Source organism: Erithacus rubecula, assembly GCF_903797595.1.
Source record: "Erithacus rubecula genome assembly, chromosome: 10".
Lineage (NCBI taxonomy): Eukaryota > Metazoa > Chordata > Aves > Passeriformes > Muscicapidae > Erithacus > Erithacus rubecula.
The window spans coordinates 16,882,118-16,904,331 of NC_136662.1; the positions used below are offsets into that span (position 1 = coordinate 16,882,118).

Sequence of the window (22,214 nt, forward strand, 5' to 3'; positions counted from 1 at the left end):
GTGGTAGCAGAAGGAAATAATTGAAAAAAAAATCATTAGGGGATCATTTCAGTTTATTTCTACAATACATGACTGTTCTGCAATAGGGTAGAAAAATTCTGGGAAGCATTTAAGTCCTGCTCAAGCTTATGAGATTAAGCATCACATATCCCTCATTCTGGCCTCTTCTGTGTGTGAATCCTGCCCTGTGAGCACTGCGAGGATTAGTCCCGCAGACCAGAAGAGGACTGATTCTTGTACCTACCACTGGCGGTGTCTGTCACACCACAGCCACAGCCTGCAGCACTGTCACCTGCCCTGGCAGGGTGACACCCTCACGCTGCTGGCACTGGTCACTGCTGAGCTCGCAGTGCAGTCACTGCTGGCTCTGAGAGGAACCAGCACAAGCAGCTGTGGAATCCTGCTCTGCCAAGTGCCTGTGGCACCCCAAACCAGCTCTGGCACCTAGAATCTTTCAGCTAGGAGATCCCAGCTCCCACATACACAGCTGGGCAGGACCCAAACGCCTCCTCTGTGCCTTTACTGTAAGAGAATGAGCACCCAAGTGCTTCTCGTTGACTTCTTGACAGACCTCAGCTGTGGAGCAGAGTTATGGTCAAAGGGCTCATGACACCCTCTTGCCATTCACACACAAAAGGCTGAGAATATCTGATGTGGGGACAATACTTCATCATTTTTTCAGGATTACTGTTCTCAAACACTGAGGTAAGAATATGGGATTCTTCATTTAGTGCACCAGGAAAATTTCAGGTCTGATCTTTCAAGTTAATAAGAAAATTCGGTAGACAGCAATTGTGTCAGCTCTTTTTGGAATATAAATGTCAATCCAATATATTTGTCCTGTTTGGCTGTCATTTGTTGCAGCAGAGTTGTGGTCAGGGTGATCCTTCTCTCAGTTACTTTTGCTGTACCTGCTCTCTGAATTACCTTTTTATCTTAGATGGCTGCTGTCAGTGGATGCTGCTGAATGCAGAACCAAGGGCAGAATCCATCCTGCAGTCAGACCTGAAGTTGATGATATGGTCAAAGAAAAGCACCTGCTGTGCACTGCTATAAAATACTAGGAATTGATAAGAGGTGGAGTTCTCCGAAGAAGCAGAAGCTATTTGGGCAGAATCATTTCTGGCACTGGAGAACAGTATTTTGGAACATTTGCTTTAAGGTGAAATATTCGGCATGACTTCACCTGCAACTTGGCTGTGAGATGAAAATTTGAAGTGGGTTTTTATGGCAGAAAGAGACTGTGAAAAGTTTAGTCAGCACAGAAGTTTAACTTTGCTAATAAGGTCTATAAGTCTGTTGCAAAGATAAGATAATGCCACACCCTGTCTCAATGCTTTGATCAAAATTCACTCCTGTACACGAGCTATATTAGTGCCATTATTTGTCTCATACTTACAACCAACATGAACTTTCAAATGTGAATTGTTATTTTAAAGTCTCTGGACATAGTCTTCAGTATTTTCTTAACTGCTTCATGGCTTCTTTTAAAATGCTTTCAACATGATCTGAAAACTGAATATAAAAGTAAGCATGACTAAAAATTAATAGGAGGGGAAAAAAAGAAGGATTGGGTTGAAACTACATCTCCAGAAGCTCCTGGTGTGAAAGTGAGGAAGGGCATTCTCAGCTCCCAGACATTATCTGGCAAGGTTGAAATCAGACAGAGATCTTTGGTCCAATACCAGGAATCACTGCTCAACAGTAGTTAGGGAAAAAACTAGGTTTAAAAGCCCAGTCATTCTGCAAACCTGGGCCAGGCTGGTATTTCTGCAGCCACCTGACTTGGATCTCAGTACAAATCTGTCTTTTCCTTCCTAGGTTGCCTTGATCTGAAAGCTTGTGCTTTCAGTTTCTGCTGTGAGCTGCCGTGCCTCTGAAAGCTCGTGCTTTGCCTTTGCACGGGGCTGTAAAAGCCTGTGGGCACCAGGGCTTTCAAAACAGAGTCAACCTGTCCTCTGGTACATGGCAACAGGGCTGGCAGCTGATCTCACTTCTCTGCTGTGCCACCAGCTCCTGTGTGACATTAGCTAAGTCAATTAGCTTCTGCTAGCATCTGTTTTTCACCTCTAAAAGGGGGACAGTAGTAATTTCCTATTTCACAGAAATCCTGTGAAGATAAATACATTAGCTTAGGAAGTGCTCAAATTCCAGTGTGATCAGTGCTCCTCTCCATCTCTTTGGCAGCCTGTATTTTGTAGCCTGGAAGCCTGTGGTCTGCCAAACCATGAAGGATTGGAGCTGAAGACCACCAGATCAACTCTTGGACTGGCTGAGCACAGATGTCTTCACAATGAAAGCCAGAAAAGCACAGCTTCTCAGGGAGCTGACAAGAATGGACAAAAATGGAGGAGAAGCAAACTTTGGCAGTAAACACAGAGGGAAGTAAGAGATCATTCCAGCAGCAAAGTCATTGTAGTCTGTGTATTGTTTGCTTTAACTTACATATATATATATACACATATATATATATATGTCTTCCATTGCCATTCATTTAGGGCTAGAAAAGAGCACCAAGCTGATATTCCTGGGTAGTGAACTCATCTGCAGCACTGCTTTTCTGAGGAAGTGGTTACATCTTAGAAGAGTCTTCCGACTGCCATTAGTACTCCGGAATTCAGCCCTTAGCAGGAGGTCATTTCAATTTTTGTCTTGGCAACCAGCATCCCCAGGGTCGTCTTCTAGCACATTTTATTCAGTCAGGAACAGGAAACTTTTCCCATTTAATAATGCCTAAAATATGTCTACACACCAAGACCAAATTTTCTAGTGGTGCTTGATTTTGGTTTGTTTGCTTTTCCCCCCAGTGATCTTAGCTTTCTGCTTTGGTGTGAGCAGCAGAAAGTAAACAAACTATGAGGATTGTTGCTCATGATTCTGTGCTTTGTAGGACCTCTAATGCATCAGACACATGGGGTGCTCCATCATGCTGAGCTCTATGCAAAGCTACAGGAAGAGAGAACACATATCCTGACAGAACTGATCAGCCAGCTGAGAACCAATGCAGAAAGAGAAGACACTTGAAGGTACTTTCTAGGATGGTACATGAGAAATTTATGGGAGTTGGCCAGGAAACAGAAGTAAATATCACTTCAGGATTGTGATTGTACTATTATTACAACACTGACTTTTAGTTCTTCAAAAGTGCAAGGTGAAATTAGGCAAAATTAAGGGGAAGTTGTTAACCTCTTCTTAAAAATTTTACAACCCAGACAATTTAGTATTATGGATGAGGAAACATCAGGGCTGTCTATCTAAGGCTTCAGTTCCTTCAATTGGAGAATAACAGAAATGGGCAACACAGTTTTTTTTTAAAAATTTATTTATTATTTGGAGCAAAACAGTATTCTAATAATCCTGTCTTACAAAGGAAATGAAAGAGTCTAGGGGGTAATATTGAAAAAGTGGTGGGCAGCCAGAGTCATGGCCATATGGTCCTCAAGCTGTGCTGTCAAGCAGATCTACAGATGGAGATGTATTATCTTACATGAGCACCAAGTTGAGCATTGCACCAGGCACTTGTGAATCAGACCAGTAGACCTGACAATGCAATTGACAATTACTATAAAATCAGGTGAGAAACAGTCAGCAGCAAGAATACTCCCTCAAAAACCCCCCAGCAGTTGGAGAGAGGACAAGCTTCTGACAAGCTCTGCAGCTTACAGATTCAATCCAGAACATTTATCAAGTTTCACAACATCTGAAGAAAGTAGGGAAGCTGTTCTGACAAGTCTTAAAAACATCAGTATCCTGGTCTTTTGATTTTATACCAATTTATTATGTTAAAGGCAAACTCCAGTGTATCTACACACTTGCTGGCTGGCTATCAAGTGGCACACAGGACAAGGGTATGGGTGTATGCATGATTTAGCTGGATCAGAGGGAAGGAAGAGCTACCAGGAGCAGTGACCTCCAAATTGAATACTGCAAATACACAGTGAGACTTTGCTTTCTGAAAAGCTTACCACTGAAACAGCTGAGCAGGGAGCCATGAGAGCTACTGAGATGATACACTTGGGTGCTGTGTGTGAACTGGTGGATCATTCTCAGGGCTTTAGGATTCTTGTACAGCTCCTTACAGAACACAGCTCTGGTGACAGCATGCCACTGTGTCCTGTACTATACAAGCCCCTGAAGAAGATGCCTTTGCTTTGAGGACCAGTGCCCCATAACTGTGAAGTCCTCAGAGAGGTAAAGGGGTGACAAACCGGCCGCCCCATATCAAGTGGAGTGCAAACCACCAGTGTCTAGTGGGCTTACACTATTCATAGCTTTCCAGGTTTTTCCATCATGCAGGCATAAAGTGCATGGGGGAGTAACAGAGAGTTTAGGGTGGTAACTGTATAAGAAAACTCTTTGTTTCATGACTCAGATGACTAATGTCTTACGCCCATGGGACAATCATTTACCTGCAAGTCTTGGCTAGAAGCTTTAGGGCATCAAAAGTTTATGAGGCAGCTCTGTGTCAGTCACATGAATCCACACTAGTGAAGGTGTTTAGAAACCTACACATTTAAATGTCTAAAAAGATTTTAAAAATTTATCCCATAGATTGGCCAGATATTTCAGCATCTCCACTCAAAAACTCTTACACATCTGACAAAATTAGTGAAGGAAAAACAAACCACACATCTTCCATTTTTCAAGCAAACTGTTGCTTATACAAAAAAATGAATGGGGGTTGAATAGACACGACCCCACTTAAACTTGCCAACACGGCTGTTAAGTGAGCTGGGGCTCTGGCAGCTCTGTGAATGCCTTCTCTGGAGTAAGGATCTCCCGCCTTCCCCATGGTCTTGCGCTCCAGAGCATTCTGAAGCAGATCCAAATTTTAACACAGAGACTGGAGCCCATGGGCACTTTGGCAGTGCTGTGTGGCACTCAGCCAGCACCACTTACTCTAAGCTCCGTGGCCTCACTGTGTAATGCACAGAAGGGCTGTTTTGCAGCAACATTTGGATACGGTGTAGGAAGGAAAATATCCCCAGAACCAAAGGCTTTAGGTGCCAGAACTTCCTGTGGTGTGGCTGGGCTGCAAAACTGGCTTTAGGTACTCAGTTTAGGGCCAAGGCAAGTGATGCATGAGGGGCCAGGCATCACATTCAGTTGTGTGAAGTCCAATACTCCTAAGAGTGCTTGAGGCAACAATGCCAGGACAGAGAAGAACCTCTACAAACTATTCGGCTCACGCCAGCACCGTGGCTGGAGGAGTTGAGATGATAACGGCCAAAGACCCACAAAGGAACACAATTACCACTCACGAGGAGAAATCCTGGAGTCCACGAGGGGGAAAAAAACACAACGTGCCGTGGGAAATGCCTCAGTGACCCCAGCCCAGCGCGCAGAGAAGGGCAGCAGGGCGAAGCTGCTGAGCACCGCGGTGCTGCCCGCGCTGACGCAACCCCGCGCTTAGGAAGGGTTGGGCAGGGAGCCAAAGAGCACCAACACAGCCGGTGCAAGGGCCCGCCTGACTTAACCCTTACACCGTCTCAAAAGCCCGCAGAAGATTCGTCCCAGTTTCTCCAGTTCTCACTGAGGGCTCTGGAAGGGGGAGCAGGAAGGGCTGGACGGAGTAAACGAGCATCGGGTCGCTGGGCGAGCGCACGGGCAGAAACACCGCGCACAGCCGCGCCACGGCCGAGCCGGCACAGCCCGCAACAGGTCCCGACGCTCAGCCGCTGCCGCCGAGAGCCGTCCTGCAGCCCGGCCGCCGCTCCTCGCACCTACGGGGCCACCCCCGGCATCCCGGCTCGGACCCGCCCCGCGGGCCGGGTTAAGAGCGGAGGGACCGGGCGCGGTAAAGTGGCTCGTTCCGAAGCACGGTGGGGCTGTAGCCCCTTCTCCCGCAGCCGGCCGAGGAGAGCGGCGGGGGCCCCCAGCTGCCAGTCCGGCTCCTTCCGGCGGCGCCTCCACAGCGCCCGCCCGGGGCCGCGGCCGCGCCCTCGCCCGCCCCACCGGGCCGCCCCCCGCCCTCCCCCGCCCACACCTGGCCGGGGCGGGCCCTGCCCGCTGGCTGCGGGCCGACTCGGCGGCGAGGCTGGGCGGCAGCGCAGCGCAGGCCGCGGTAGAGCGGAGCGGGACTCGGCCGGCAGCAGCGCCTCGCCTCGCCGCGGGGCCCAGCGCGGCAGCGGGGCCCAGCGCAGCGCAGCCCAGGTGAGCCCGCGGGCGGCAGGTGGCGGCGGCGGGGCGGGCAGGGATGGGCTGGGCTGGGCTGGCGGCGGGGCGGGAGCGGCGCGCGGCCCCGGCGTGGGCGGGCTGGCGGCGGCGCGCGCGGAGCGCGGTCCCGCGCGGCGGCGGCGGCTGAAGGAGCGAGCGGAGCGGAGCTGCCGGCGGGGAGCGGAGCGGGTTCTCGCGCGGCGCCCGGAGGCAGCATGCGGACGGCGGAGCCCCGGAGCCCCGGTAAGTGGCTCGGCTGCATCGCCTCTCCCTCCTCAGCCCCGTGGCCGCCTCCCGACGCGGCGGGATCGTCTCCCTGGAAGCCACCAAACTCCGCCGCCTGTTGAGCCCTCGGATCGCGGCCCCCGAGCGATGGCCCCACTCGCTTCGGCTCCGCCGCCGCCCCGGGTGCCCCGTGGGGGCCGCCGTGCGGTACCGGAGCCCCCCTGCCGTCCGCTGGGGCCGCCACGCGGTTTCCCGGCGGCCAGCGGCTGCGCCCCGCGGAGCCTCCCGGGGTCGGCGGGGGCCAGCCAGGCACCTGCCGGCGCCGCGGAGCCGGGGGCGCGGGGATTGCCGCCGCGGCGTGACCTTCCCGGGCGGCTGCGGCGCTCGGGGCAGCCCCGGCGGGCGGACTGAGGGCGCTGGGCTCGGGGAAGAGGGGGTCGCACCCCGCGGGGCGCAGCGCTGAGCGCCGCGGGGCGTTCCGGGCGGGGTGGCCGTGCCGTGTGCGGGGCGCGGGGCCATCGGCCGTGGCCCGGAGCGATTCCCGCGGCCGGCGCCGGCCGTTTCTGCGGCGGCAGGAGGGAGCGAGGGAGGGCGCTGCAGCGGGGGGCGGCAGACCGCGCCTTTCCCCCCCGGTGGGGCGAGCCGCCGCCTGGGAGAGCGCGGGGCTGCCGGGCGGCGGCGTCTTGGGTGGCGAGAACAAAGGGTCCCCGGCGGGAGCGGGCAGGAGCTCCGCCGCTGCTCCCGGGGTGCCGGCTCCCCACACCGGGTTGGGGGCGATCATCCCGGTCTCCCCCGTTCGCCCTCCTCGGGGAGTGCGGCTGCAGCCTCCGCGGGGCCAGCTCCTGCCCCGCAGCCGCCTCCGCAACCTGTTGTGCCGCCGGGCCGGTCGGGGTGCCGGTGGGGCGGGCAGCGCTCCCCCGCGGGACGCCCGGGGGGCGGGCGGGCTGGCGTGGAGCGGCGCGGGCAGCCCGGGGCGAGCGGGAGGCGAGGGCGGGGGGCGGGTGCGTTTTGCCTTCGCGGTGGTTTCTGCGCCCACAAACTGTTAAGACCCAACTTCAAGCAGTTCAAATAGCTGGCGTAAATTAAATTCAATGAGAGAAAGTATTTCCGCGCTGTTTAAAGGTCTGTTCCCGCGAACCTCTTGTGTGGGAAAGATGTGGTCTGTTTCCAGGAAACTGACTGGGGCAGCTGTTCTGGAGCGTTTTGGAGTTTCGTGTTAATTTCATATGTAACCAAATGAAGCCGTGTTGTCAGTATCAAATGCAATATTCTCTTGTCAAGTTTAGAACTGAGCTGTAAAAAGTGATTTGGGCTGACGATAACTGGATAATCGAAGCTTCAGCTGAATATTTGTTGGTTTAGAGATCTCTGAAGGCAGCTCACTTGTGCAGGGACAGTGAGCAAATAGAGTTTCCTTATGCTGCTTCTGTAACCACCTTTGTTCATTTTTCAAGGTAAATGCTAGGGAAATGACAAATTTAATTTAAGATTACTAAGGTTCTGTGCTGCAAGTGACTTATCTCCCTTTCTGGTTGCTGGGTGATTGTTCCAAGACTGCCAGTTAGGCTTTGAAAGCAGATTTTTAAATAAAGTCCATTGCATTCATTATGATGATGCAGGAAATGTGTGGCTCACGAGGTTGGTTTTATGGAAGGAACAAGTGTACTTTAATCCTGATTTTATTATTTCTTCTGTGGTGATTTGCTGTGAGGCTGAGGACGTAGGAGTAATAGATATCCGTACTGTGAAGCGCATGATCAGCAATCTGAACTTCGAAAGCAAAGAGTAAAATCTTTGTGGCAAAGCAGCCAGTTTGTGATCTGAATGTGTGGTGGGTGACAGTGTTGAATTATTTAAGTTCTCAGTTTCTGCCTGTAACCAACCATCTTAATGTGCAAGTTTTTTAGCCTACGTCTAGCTTTTGAAATAGGATGCAACATGACTACATATGTGAAGGGGTTAAAATGGCTTATGGCCAAAAAGTTAATGCATAACTTCAGACCAAGAGGTTTTTATATTCAGTTTAGTTACAAATATTGCCATCAGCCCTTTTCTTTGTGTGTGTGTCCATGAATATGTCTTGGCTATTGGTTGGGGCCATTAGCAAAATAGTAGAAGCCACAAACAACATTTTATTCTCATTCATATTGCCCATGAAAGTATCAGTTTCTGGAGGTAGAAGCTGTCCTAGGTTGTATATTGATTGTGGGTTGAGAGGTATGCAGATATTTTTAATTTTATTTTTTAAACTTAGTCGCCTGCTTTTGGGAATGTGAGATAATTGTCATTGGCAAAAGCAGAGGAGACAGTCAAAGCTTGTGATTATAAAGAGAGAGATCTAAGCTTGTGGGTAACGGAGAAGAAATGTTTTCCTCTTTGTGTCCACATAATGCAGGGCTGTGGGAAGATATGCCTAATGAAGATGATTATTGCTGTGGCTTTTCATAAATCCACTTGTAATGGAGGCTTTGTACAGTTACTTCTGAATCTGTACATTTAAAAACTGCAAATAGCGATAATGGAGTTGGCTAATAGCAGACTGTCAAGTAAGTGCAATCCTTGTGATAATGTTCAGCCATAGATCTCCATTTAAGCATTACTTTTAAGCAGAAAATGTTTCTTGTAGGTCATAGCATATGCAGTTGGGAGGAAAAAAACCCGCATTGTTGCTGCCCGTTCCTGAATCTTAACCAGGTGACTCTAATTGGGCAAAGGGTGCTTTTTCTCTTCAGCTTTTTATCAGATAGCAGGAGATGTACAATTCAGTTAGATCCATTTGATGTGAATTTAGATAGTGGAAAGGAATACTAATAATAACCAGCTTTAAGAGACTGAAGAAGCTTACCTGAGCAGTAAACCTGTGGCTGTGTGCAAATTAAAAGTGGGACTTGTGCCTGTTGAAGGATTGCAAACTTTCCTGTGAAGCATTGGAGTGAGCTGGATGCCACCACATGATAGTCTGAGTCTGAGCTGATCTTTTTAGTACTATTAATCAGGACAAGTCTTTGTTTCAGTGGTTTTTTGGTGCTTCTTAGAAACCACGGGTCAGAGTTAAATTACTCACGTCTGTTTTGCAACTTAAAAGGTGAGGGTAAGACAGTAGGGAAAATTATTAATGTAATCTCTTGCCCCAGTACAGAAGGATGTGAAATTATGTATTATTTTCAAGTAAAGCACTTGTAGTAGCTACTGGCTGTTTTATATAGTGTTTTGAATGAATGCAGTTTTAACTTATATAGCTAAGAAACAGCTTTTGAAGGAAACTGACAGGAGACTTGCTTATGTTTATGTTTGGAGTAATTCATTGAGAAATACTTGTGATGCTCTCCATCATTGCTTGCCCTCCTTTAAAAGCAATGCTTTGACTTTCATCTTTCACCCAGTGTGTGAGGGCTCCTTCAGCAGATTCACTTCTGCTCAAAATCTGACCATAAAAGTAAACGTTGTTTCTACATATTTCAGTGCAGTGTTCAAACCCAAAATATATGCTTGGTTTCCAGTAAAAACTTGTAATTACATGGGGTGGTAGTGAACTGGAAAGTATTGCAAAACATATGTAAGAATACTGTCGTACAAACTCTAAAACTGACGAATGACTCACTGCGCCAGTGCTATATCAAATTCTATCTATACACAAGATTTAAATGACAAGTTTACTTTAGGCAGGGAATATGCAATTTTCTTGTACTCTTTCTTCATCTAATGTCAAGTGAGCTTAATGAAATGGTGCATGTGGGCATACAGGAGGTACCAGTTGCAGGGCTTTAATGAGCAAGGGGAACAAGCACTGCTTGGCTCTATTTGTGAAGGTGATAGATGGAACTACTCTTAGATTAAAATGAAGCTCATGGTACTGATGCTTGCTTTGAGACGTATATTTCTTTTAATGTACCTCATCATCGTTTGTTTATATGCGTTTAGTAACGTTGGTTCTATTTTTGTTTTCTATGGGAGAGAGTACTTGGCTTTTTAGCAGTATACATGTTCATCTTTACATATTCATATTAGTTGGATTTTTTAACTGGCATTTTGGCAGTGTTTTTGCGAAGATAAAATTCAAGTCACTGCCAAAATGAAAATGTTTTAATGGTCAGCATAGGGAAGGGACCCATGATTGTAGATTAAAGAAGAAAAAGCTGCTTTCCACTGCAACAACACAGGTTTTATTCATGCCTCTGACACTGTTATTATGAGAAGCTTCACAGAGCTTTGGAGAGCCCCCCTAAAAAACCAGAACATATTAACAGGCAGTAACATCCTGTGCTTGGGAAGCTGTGTGAGCTGGGAGAAGGACTGGGAAGAGTGAAGTGTGGGTATCAGGGTTGTGTGCTGCTACCCTGTGTGTCATGTATATGTGTGTGTCACCTGTGGGTGCTGGGGCACCTGATGAAATGTGGGGGAATCCCTGCCTGCAAAGCTAAGGAACCCAGTGACCACTCAACACTAGGAGGAAGAGAAACCCAGTATTGACTTGGTCCGAGATGGAAGACTTTAAACTAATTCACACTCTCTTCTTTTGATTTCTAATTTAGCTGTTCTGCCACGAAGCCTGTCCCTCCTGCTCTCTGTTAATCATCATCTTTCTGGGCAGTGGGAAAGATGCCTTGGTCTTCACCTTATGCTAATCAGGAGAGCTTAGTGACCAGTGCCTGCAAGTGTTTGCTCTCTGTAGGAAGGCTGAAGTCTCCAGGGACTGTGAAAGGAGGCCAAGTAGGGGAAGCTGGAGCACTTGCTGTTTAATGTCAGTGTGCACACAATGTTTATACACCTGTGCCTTAGCAGGGAAAAGGGGTGGAACAGGTCTTGCTCCTTCAAGGACTCTATTATCTGGGAACTTTATTCTAAAGATCGGAAATACAGAGATAAGTTAGGGTTTTTGGAGCAGAGGATGGAAGTAATGTTTATAAAAAGCCTGGTTGAGATCAAAATTGACAAAAGTATCTCCTAAGATCTGGGCACTCAGAGGAAGTGCTCTGTTTGGACGCTTTAATCAAGTGCAATCCACTGTGTAGCTGAAATAGAGCAATACCATTAATCTGGGAAGGAATAGGATGGTCCTATTCTCATTCTTGTCCTTTAGCAGGTGTAGAAGCTTCCAGTTTACAACCTGTCCAAAAGACATTTATTTCTTGGCACAGAACTTCAGCTGCAGCTGGCAAGTGGGTAAGTACTTTCTTCCAGCGATACTGAGAAAGAGGAATTATTTAGGTTGGCACAACAAGTTTATAGTTTGGAGTTGTCACATGAAATTGAACGGAGAAAAAGCATGAAGGGCAGGCATGTGGCATTGTTCTTTCAAAAGCAGTGCTGGAAATCCAGTCATCACTCGAAACCAAACAGAGCATGCATGGTGAGGAATTATCTGTTGGCTTTGTCAGCCTCTCTTCCTTTTCTTTTTACTTTCCCCCCCTTCCCCTCCTGCAAATGCTGTGTTTAACACTAACTTGCACGTATGTATACAAAGAATAACATCTGTTCTATTTTATGAGATCCACAGAGCAGGGTTGCTTTCCTATCCCTCCTGTGTATGGATTCTTCTATCATGTGTCATCCTTGCTGCTGAAGGCAGCCAGGCACTTGAGCTTTGTAATATCTTTTCTCTCTGTAGGAGCAGGAAGTTATTAATGGGATGGTACTTGATTCTTCTGTTACATTTCCCCATGAAGTTAGACCTTACAGTGTTTTGGAAAAGTCATCATTTTTCCAGAGAGTTTTCTGAGTAGGTAAAGAAATGGGACGATCTGCATCTGTTTTTCTAGAGGAGTTTTGGTAATTGTTATATCAATGTGTTAGATTTTCTTCTTCCTAGATGTGTTTTGATAAGATGGTTAATTGGGAAGATAAATTTGATCTGAGAAGTATGAAAAAGGCTAGTATAATGTTTAGATTTTTTAGGCTGCATATGAAAAAAATCACCTGGTAAATACTGTGCTTCTGATCTTTTGTCTTGAAGAATAACCATAGAAGTGGCAAAGGAGCCTTTTGGACACAGTGAATTAAGAATGTGTTAAGGTGCTACATACTTCAAAGATGTAAGATGAGGGCAAAAGAGAAAAAAGTAACCTTGTTTTTAAATGGAGTTGTTTCCTTTTTACAAACTATGGTTTTCTTCAAATGCAAAGGAGTTATGTTTGTTTATATCCTACTAAGTAGCATTTGTTTTCACCAAATTTGATCAAAGGTTTGGTTGTTGCAGAATCAATAATAATTCTCTTACCTTAAGGAAAAAATCTGTAATTTATTAATGTACTGTCCATTGTATTTTAACTACTTGTACTACAAAATGTGCAAGATTACATAAATTGACTAAAGATGCACACAAAATCCAATAATACATTTATCATGTCAAAGTTCAGTGAAATATAAAACATAATTACCATAAACAAAGAAAATTGGCCTCTTAAACCTATGAACTAGAAGGTGTGGAAATAATTTTGTAATATATATTCTCAGTAATTTTGTTGAGACTGCTTTGGCACCACCAAAATTCCTTTACAGTCTGTGTATGCTAACGCCTGTGTTATGTGGTAAAAAAAAAAGTACTCATAAAATTGTGTTTAACCTTAGGATAAAGCATGTATTTTTGAACATGAATTTTAGATATTGAATGTCTCCTTGCAATAGCCTTTTTCGTGAGTAGCTTGCCATTAATAAAATGCAGATTTGAAGAATTACACTTGGGGACACAAGTATTTCAGCAGATTTTATGGTGTTACTTCTTCAATTCTGCCTCTTGACAGAGGTAGGATTATAAACTTTTGCAGGAAAGTTTTTCTCCTTTAGTGTACATGTGAGATGGGAGTCTGAGTAACACCCTTTGTTGGTCTGGATTCTACTATGTCTTTGGACCCTGTAATACTAAACTTAATGCTTTTGGTTAAGGAAATGTACTCATTTGAGTGCTTTTGGCTCTGGAAAAAAATAAGAAACGAGGCATTTTAGAATAGGCTGTCAATTAGCCTAATTTCCTGGGGTCTGTCCCATTGCAGAGGCCTCATTTTAACAGAGATCAGTATGTGCTGGATCCTGCTTCCCTCAGTCAGGCCAAGACAGGGAGAGCTTACAGGAGCCTGTAGCATGGCTGTGATTCCAGCAGCTGTTTTTGGGTGGGTGCAGAGTACAAGTCTCTTCCTCGCAGCTGGATTTTGGATGAGACTGGAGTGAGTGTGGGCACTCGTTGCCCCCATGCTGGTGCTGTCCTTAGCATGGAGGTGTTGCCTCCTCCTGGCAGTGAGCATCTCTCTTTGCTTTGCTGATACTGCTGGTAACTGTGCTTGGCTCCTACCGTGGCTCTTGTAAGAGGGAGCTACCCTGGTAGCTCTCCTACCATGCTTCTTTGTAAACAAGATAACAGTAAAGTGTGCTGCTATAACTTACCTCCATGCCAGTCTCATTCTTATGCCTGTGGAAGAAGTAAGGAGCATAATTAAGTATAAAAAGGAGGAGTTCTGAAGCGTCTCATGGCAGCTGTCATGCTCTTCCAGTGATCCCCCATCCTGCTGTCAGAAAGCTGGGCATCCTTCAGGACACAACAGTATTTGCTGGAGTGATCAAAGGCTTCTTCATTGGCCAGAACCATCAAGGTACATGGGCAGACGTTTGTTTTAAAATGATTTGCACAGAGTTGCTGGGATCAGCAAATTGACTGCAGTGACGAAAAACATCTTTAGCACACTAGAAATCATGAATTGTGTTTTGTTTGCTTAGATCATTGAGTGTTCAGGGCAGGCACCATGAGTTGTACAGTGTTAAAGAATACATTACACAGCAGTTACATTGCTGGAAAGCATTTGTAAGTGTAAGCTTGAATTAAAGAGATGTATTTTTCCCCCTATTAAACTTTGAACAGTTGAGCTTTGAGGACCAGTGAATTTTTGATGCTCTTAACTGTTGTCTACAAGGAGCAGGTAAGGGATCTCCTGTTTTGCATTTTTTTTTTTTTTTTGTCTTCTCCCATGTTTTTCTTTGAGCTAGTACTTGTGTGTTGGTTTTAGATACAAATGCAGACATTCTGGCTTTGGCATTTGAGTGGCTGGCATAACTGTGTAGGTTATAAGTGGAATATAAGCTCTGGAATACTGGCTTTCTTAGGATCTGAAGGAAGTTATCAGACTCTTGGATTTTTGTTGCACAGTTGGATTTTAATTAAAATAAACACTATAATGCTAAGCATTTATGTATTTTTGCCTGTAGGTACAGTTTTAAATTGGAATTAGCTATACTTTGGTGGAAGTGGATTTTTTTGGTGGTGGTGTGTTTTTCTTTTTTTAATTTTATTATAATGTTGCCTGTTTACTGTCTAGTGTTACTTCAGTGAGAGTGCATAAAATATTGCTAGGCTGATTTGTTTATATTTTTATTGTATATTGCAGTAACGATGTAATTATTGCTTTTAACAGAAATGCCTAACTCGAGTGTTTAATTCTGTCAGGCTCAAGCAGTCACTGATGAGGTGATAAATGATAGGTTATGTGTAGAAGTGGATTTGCAATTATTTGCTGCTTTTGGAAAAAAAAATGATGCTTTGTTTCTGTCCAGTGACTAATGTAGAAAGTCGAAGTGGTGCACCAGATGTTTTTTCTAATGACTGTGGTGCAGGGTCTTTTTATGTACAGAGGAGGGTTTTGACTGAGTTTGTCTCTTTGTTTTTGAAGTTTCTCCTGCTTGTTAATGCAGCACTCTTCTACTTTGGACTTCCCTATGGTTGGGCTTTGTGGAAAAGCTCCTTTCCCAACCATTCATGCCTGTCTCAGCACCCCGTCCATCAGGAGGTGGAGAGGCAACGACATTTTTACAGCACGGGTTGATCACTTCCTTTCATTTGTTTTTATTTCATAGAATTCAAACAAGAATAAGTGTTTTGCTTTATTTGTTGATGTCTGATTAGGAATTAGTGGAAGAAACTGAATTGCGGGTGTGATTAGGGGTAGTTTTTGTTTCTGGTGTATGAAAGGACTCATTGTCTGAGGCTTTTCCTCCATCGTGCTCTGCCTAATCCTGCTGAAATCACACTGACAACGGCAGCGCTCGAGGCTCCTTGCCTTGTTTCCCTGCCTGCTTAATCATACAGCTGGAAAAAATCCCCTTTTCCAAGGGATGGCTGCTTCTTGTGCAGAATCTGCCATCGTGTCATAGGGGCATTGCTGTTCAGGTGGGCATTAGTTTGAGGGGCCTGGGGAGGGGAGGCTCACTAATCTGAAATGGGACAACTAATCTAATTTGTGCTACTTTTGGCTTTTTGATATATGGGCCTGATGGTTTCATTAATGCTGTCACCTACCTCTTAGCAGCTGTGGCTGAAGGAGGTGAGTGCTTCATTCCAGCGTTCCTCCCCCTTTCTGTTAGATAAACTCTCTATGTAGTATTTCTGCAGGGCAGAACTTTAAAATTGCTCAGTATATGCTTTCAAAAGCAATTTTAAAAGTTTAAGATTCGTAGAAATGAAGACATTTCTAAAGTACATAAGTACACACAACAAACGTGACTGTTATTCTTCTGGGGAAAACCCAGAAGAATCACAATACCCCACTCCATGAGCAGCCTTTCTTTGCCTCTGAATCAGGTTGTCATTCCAAGGTCTTAGAGTGATTTAAAAATATAAAAAAACTCCCCTGAGGAATCTATTAAAAATTATTTGGTTCACTGAACATTCAGCGCACGTTCGGTCTTGGAATCCATTACATGCCCATAGAAAGATTTAAAAAATCCTCTTTGACAAAGTTGGTGTGAGTTGTGTCCCTTTGGCAGGTGGGTGTGAGGGAATTTCATTGCTTTATTTTCAAAACAGAAGTGTGTTGAATTAATATTGATTTTTATTGTAGCTGCTTGCTAGTCTGACTGTATCCAGAGGTCACATGTCAGCTCTGCTTTTATAGTGGCAGTTTTCCCTGTTCCTTTACTTGAAGTCTGTAGTTGTGGAACTCTGGAAATGATTGGGAAATGTGTTTTGTTTTTTTTTTTTTTTTCCCTTTGAATTCAATTTGTAAAGCTTTATTACCTAAAATTAAATTCTTATCAGGTTGAAATGGTGCATAAATTCTTGTTGAATGGAGACAAATGCTATTAGAAATCAGTGCAACTAAGCTATATTTTAATCCTAGATTTATTTTCATTTCCATTGTCATACACTGAAAACGCTTTGCATCCACTTTGTCCGTCTGTATTGGGGTTTTTTTGTTCTGGTGAGTTTTAATGGTTAAGTCTGGGAGGATGTGTGTTGGAGTCCCACTGGCAGTGCAGCTGTGTGCTGTGGCATGGGTTATATTTCCAGGTACCTAGTGTAGGTTTTGTCAGTTCCCATCAGCATGTGCTGCTTTTGTCTGCTGAAGAGAATTGTCATATTATTCAGCAAAACTGCTTTTTCTTTGAAGAACTTTTCCTCATTTTCAGCTCACGATGAAGAGCTCTGGTGTCTCTTTGTTAGGTTTTATGTGCAGAGATTCACAGTTGTTCACAGCTTGGTAGTTTTTCAGAGTCTAAAGTCAGGTAAGGACTTAAAGAAAACACAAATAATGGGCCATCCCTCTGGATATGCAAGTTTATTTGATTAACCCATCTGACCCACGGCACTGGAGAGCAGTTAAATATTTGGACAGTCAGCAGTCCTGTTAGTCATGTTCCATTAGGTGACGCCTCCTCCATTTCGAGGCTGCTCTGTTTTGCTGCTGTTGCCAAGTCTTGTGAGATCCTGAAAGGGAGCCATGAGTGGGGGCACGCCGGGTGCTTTTGGGGCTGCTGCTGGACCAGGCTGCCAGGAGGGGCTGGGATGTCACTGCAGCACATCATCTGCAGCAGCATGGGGATTGGGGCAAGGGACAAAATTATTAATTGCACATTGTCAACACCATAAAGGTTAGCTGGTAGATAAAGTTACCAACCTAGGCAGAAATAGCAGTGCTGCCCTGAGAAGTGTAAAAGACTTGTCAAAACCTGATCTAATCTGCATTTACTGTATATTGTAATAATGGATAAATTAATTTCCAGCGAGCTGAGATAGTCCAGTTTTAATAACTTCTCAAAAAATCCAAGGGCGATATTGTGCTGGAAGAGGCGTATCGCGGTTATCCCAATTTCCTTCCATGGAACTGTTTTTAATGTTATGTGAGTGTGTACTAATGGTTTAAAAACTCATTTGTCTCCTAGTCAGCAGCTTGACTGGTATTTTAATACAAAGGACGTGTTATTATCTTGAACTGGTCTTGTTTCTCAATGTATGTAGCAGCCAGCTGGAAAATTGTTTGACTTTTTAACTGCTGTGGTTTTGATGCAGTGTCTAATGTAAGAAAGTGAAATTTATTTAAAACCAGTGACGCTTTTAATCGTTGTGTTTCCATTTAGATTCAAGGGGATGGGAGCAGATGTTTATGCTGAAGCACTCAGTCTTCCCCTTCTTCTAAAGATCTGTGATAATTCTCTTTATTAGAGCTAGGTAAAACTCCTATACTTAAAATCTGAGGAAAGTAAGTAGGAAACAGCTGCTGCATTTTAATCAGTGCATTTCTGGATGCATTGCTGAAGGTCTTCTGATAGAAGTAGGTCTAGTAAATTTTATGGGAGGAAAACCTAGTACAAAAAAACCCAAACAAGCCCCTTTGGGATTCATGTGTGGTTTTAAAAATTAGGATAGTGCCTTTTTGTCTGTTCTAGCAAGAAAAGAGTATGATTATAATGTGTTTTCATTATAAAGGTTTTGTGAGTGACTAGACGGGATTCAGCTCTGAATTCCTGACTTTGGAGTGTCCAAATTGTGCATAATTAACTTAAAAGTCAGATTTTTGGAGACTCAAATGTTTCACAGGGAAATTAATGAGAAATGTACTGTAATGTACTCCTCTTTTCAGTATGGTTTTCTCACCTGAAATTACAGAGTTATAAATATTTTAAATGGAAAATGGTTCTGAAATGAGCTATGAACAAGTATTCTCCTGTATTTTTGGTCTCAAAGTGAAAAATGCTTTGGTTAATAGAGCCACTGCATTAGTTTCTATGGTAGTTTGCTCTGATACAAATGTAGTTTCTAGGTGTGCTTAAAAGATGTAAGTTTGGCAAAATTTCTACCCTGTCTTTTCACTTAATTGCTTTACGAGTTTGCATATAATCTTGTTAATTAAATTGTTTTCGCATGGTTGCTGGAGCGTCTCAGAATGGGTAAAAAGTGCTCTTTATGGACCCGAGCGTTGGTGGCTCGCTATCAGCTGTGTGGAGGTGTTGGCTTTGCTATTGGAGGGGCATTGCCTGCCTGGGGCCATCAGAAAGGAAAGCAGAGTTGTTTGACGTGGTGTGAAATAACTTGCACAGCTCAGTTTTGCAGTGCTGTCTTTGTGCATTGGCACGAGGAACAGATGTGTTTGCAGAGCGCTTTCTGTGCTGGTGGTGTGATGTGGTTTGTGCTCTTGCCTTGGTGGGAGGGGGTATCACCAGGTGTCTCTCAGGTTGTCACTGCCCTCTGACACTGCTCAGAAGGGTTGGCTTGTTCTAACCAGCTGTGGGTAAGTGGGAATGAATGACTTCACAGGAGACCTAAGGTAAAGCAGGTGTCACTGTGAAGGTAACTCCAGGAGGCTGATCCAGACCCACCACGGCTGTGGGCTCAGCTCTCCGAGTGTGGCTGATGACCTTGGACGTGCATGGGTGAACTGAGAGCTACTGACAAGTCACAGAAATCCTGGGTGGATGCATGGCCTCTCACTTTGTTTAATAGTGGAATTTTTTTTTTTTTTTTTTTTTTTTTTTTTTGAGGAGGGACAGACACGCAGCTGAGAGTTCCCAGCTACAACGCTTTTCAGATCCTTATTTGAAAGTGTTTTGAACAAGGGACATCAGAAGCTGAGATACAAAGCAACCTTTTGAAGTTAAAAGTGGGTCTGCATGAAAATGAACTGCTTGTCTGTAAAAAGAGTCAAGTGTGAAAGGATAGGATGGTTTCACTAAATGAATTTGATAGTCTGAATAAGTGTGGTGAGGCAGAGAGGAGAATCTGGAAAGGTCAGGACTGAGCATGTGACTCCAGATGAGGCAGTGGAAAGACATGAAAGGAATTGTCTGGAAATGCCTTGGTTTACTTTCTTTTTTAAACTTAGAAGTGATTTATTTATTTTGGTGGAGGTGGTTATGAAAAGGGAGTTTTAGAAGCTTGCTGCAGAGAAGCAGGGAATCTGATTCCTTTGGGATCTTGTACCTTTTTCATTCAGCCATTGTGTGGTTTCAAATAACTAGCAGATCAAAGCCTAAAGGAGCTCCTTGTTACATGTGCAGTCCCATTTGTAGGACTTCTGTCCTGCATGCTCACTGTAGTTGAGTGCTTCAGCAGCTTTTTATCCCAAGTAGATTTCTTATTATTGCTGTCTCATTTTCAGTGATTCATAAAACTTGGAGATTTTAACTCAAAGAATTTATGACAAGTTTTCTAGCTTTCTGATATTGCTTAAAAGTAAAGTATGAGATATCTGCATTTGATACAGATAAATGTGAAATGATTTGCACTGGTTGCAGGAAACTATCTGAACTTTTGTACATAGTTACGGACTCTAGGTTAATTGTCACTGCTCTTGGGATCTTGAGACCCACAGTACTTCTGTCAATTCATCAGCTCTGTGTTTAGGAGTGATTTAAAGAGAGCAGATAAAGTCCTATGAAATGCTGTGAAAAAAATAAAGAATAAGATACAGAATGCTATTATGCCTTGTCTTAATTAGTGGTTTGTTCATGCATTAGATACTATTTCATCTCCCTTTCAAAGATACAGGGCAGCTAGAGGAACCATGAGGAAAATTGACATGAGTCAATAGAGACCTGGAATGGCTTCTATGTGACATGTTCCATGTGACTGGGAAAGATGTGGCTGAGGAATGATGTCACAGAGGTCCATGGAATTGTGCCTGGCTTGAAGAGAGTTTGGCTATTTCATCTGCTGTGTGTAAGAGACATGCTTTGAAGGAGTCAGGTTCATCCTGGCAGGTGGAAGTCATTCTTCATGTGCCTAGAACATTCTGCTGTGGGAAGACAGTTTGTAAGGATAGTGCAGAAGGCAATTTTCCTCAATGAATTACAGCTGTACTGTTTGCTGAGAACTGGAGTCAGCCTTGCCTGCTGAATGAGGATGGGTGTTATAAGAGAGTGGGCCAGCTAGTCAAGAGTGAGCTGCAGTTGGAGTACCAGAGCCTGCCTCAGTTTGGGATGGAGTCTGCTGGCTGTGCTGTGAGGAGGAAGGGATGTGTGGTTGTGCAAGGGACAGGTATAAGCTAAGATGCTGTGTGGGGGACAGACAGGGTTAGGTGGCTGCATAGGGGACAAGTTTGGGTTAGCTGATCATGTACAAGGAAGAAAGAAAGAGAGAAGGAGGGAAGGAGTCAGTGCTATGTGAAGCTGCCTGAGAGAAGTCCACTGAGAGAAGGCATGAAAAGTTTTTAATAAGGGTCTGGTGATGGTGCCAGTCGTGCTCTCCTCAACAACTACATAATTGCTGCATTCTGCATGTTCTTCAGTCAGGTAAGCTTGGAGAACCCCTGGAAATTGTCTTCTGGGGACTACTTGGTGTACAAATGTAAGTCTAAGAAAAGCTCTTTCAGTGAAAGTATTGAAGGCTACAGATGTGCTCGGGGGGAAGTGCAGATGTGCTCATCCTGTTCTTGCTCTTCTCCAACGCTGTGCTTAAAGGCAGTGTTGGACACAGGGTGCTGGGCTAACAGGGTCTGTGGTATGACCCGGCACATCTTTGTTTGTGTCCTGTGCTTTGCCATGAACTCCATGAACTTTGTGTCCTCAGTGTGCTTAACATAGGGCAAGCCCTCTGGAGGAAAGCCTTTTCTGTGGAACTGATTTTCTTGAGCAATAGCAGTGAATAGTTAAGCTGCAGCTGGCAAAAGCTGAAGGCAAGAAGGGGGAGTTGTTGCTTTCCCATTTGTGCTCCCAGTTGCTGTGGCTTACTTTATGCTATTTTGGTGTCGGTGCCATTTCACTGAAGCAGCAAAAAATTAACTTCAGGGGGAAGGGGACGAGCTTAATAGCTTTCTGCTGTTTAGTGGATTAAAGTAGTTCAGAGGTGCAGTAAATGCTGAAGGGGGTGGGACTGCACAGCCCCAGAGAAGGCAGCAAGATATTTTCCTTTTTTCCATTAGTAAGCTGTGAGATAATTTGGATGTGGCATAGCCCACCCATCTCCCAGATGCACAGTCTTCCCATGATTATGCTGACTTTGTTGATTGTTAAACTAACTTGTGGAAGGCTATAGCTCAGTAACACAAAAGCAAACTATCAAATTCTGTTGTAGCCCTTCAAGTTTTTAGCAAGCTTAAGTAGATCACCAATGGTGCTTGAGCAGGGCTCCATGCCAGCATGGGTAGATGGCAGCAGTGCCCAAACAGGCATGAGCAGTCCTTTAGCAGTGGTGGTAACCTCCCTTGCAGAACCTGCCTGCTGCTGATGGAAGGGTGGATCTGCCTCCCACAGTGTGGTGCAGACTGTGATGCTTTTTCCTCTCCAGAACACGTGGAAAGGGTCATAACCTGTCCCTGGAACCTTGGGGTTCTCTGGAGTGAAGGGGGCCTATCAAAGTGTGCAGGTGGGCAGAAGTTATTTACTCACTTTTGCACTGAGGAAGTTTCCCAAAAGCATCTTGAAAAAGGGAAAGTGGTGGGAGTTAGATTTGGAGCAGAGCTTCTTCCTTAGTGTCTGCAGGTAACAGTGTGGAGATGTTGCTGCCCCAAGGAATACCACTGTTAGTTTTTCTGCTTCTGTGAAAGTGGATTGTTTTCTGTTCTGTTGGAATGACTGCTTTTGTGTACAGAATGCTTATTAAGGTCTTAACACATTAATGTGTGCAAAAGAGCAGTGTT

The 22,214-nt window shown here is 44.9% G+C and overlaps 1 protein-coding gene across 5 annotated transcripts in view; it reads left to right on the forward strand.

The window, feature by feature from the left end:
* The first annotated feature begins 5,975 nt into the window (after window positions 1-5,975).
* The window catches only part of PTPRF (protein tyrosine phosphatase receptor type F), a 368,934-nt gene continuing 352,695 nt past the window's right edge, over window positions 5,976-22,214 (forward strand). For 3 of the 5 annotated variants that reach the window (XM_079313898.1, XM_079313897.1, XM_079313899.1), the window contains exon 1: window positions 6,252-6,399. The gene's annotated coding sequence lies outside the window, so the exon portion shown is untranslated. Of the gene's footprint in view, window positions 6,154-6,250; window positions 6,400-22,214 lie in introns of those variants that run through there. The other 2 variants (XM_079313895.1, XM_079313894.1) reach the window with 2 other exon arrangements.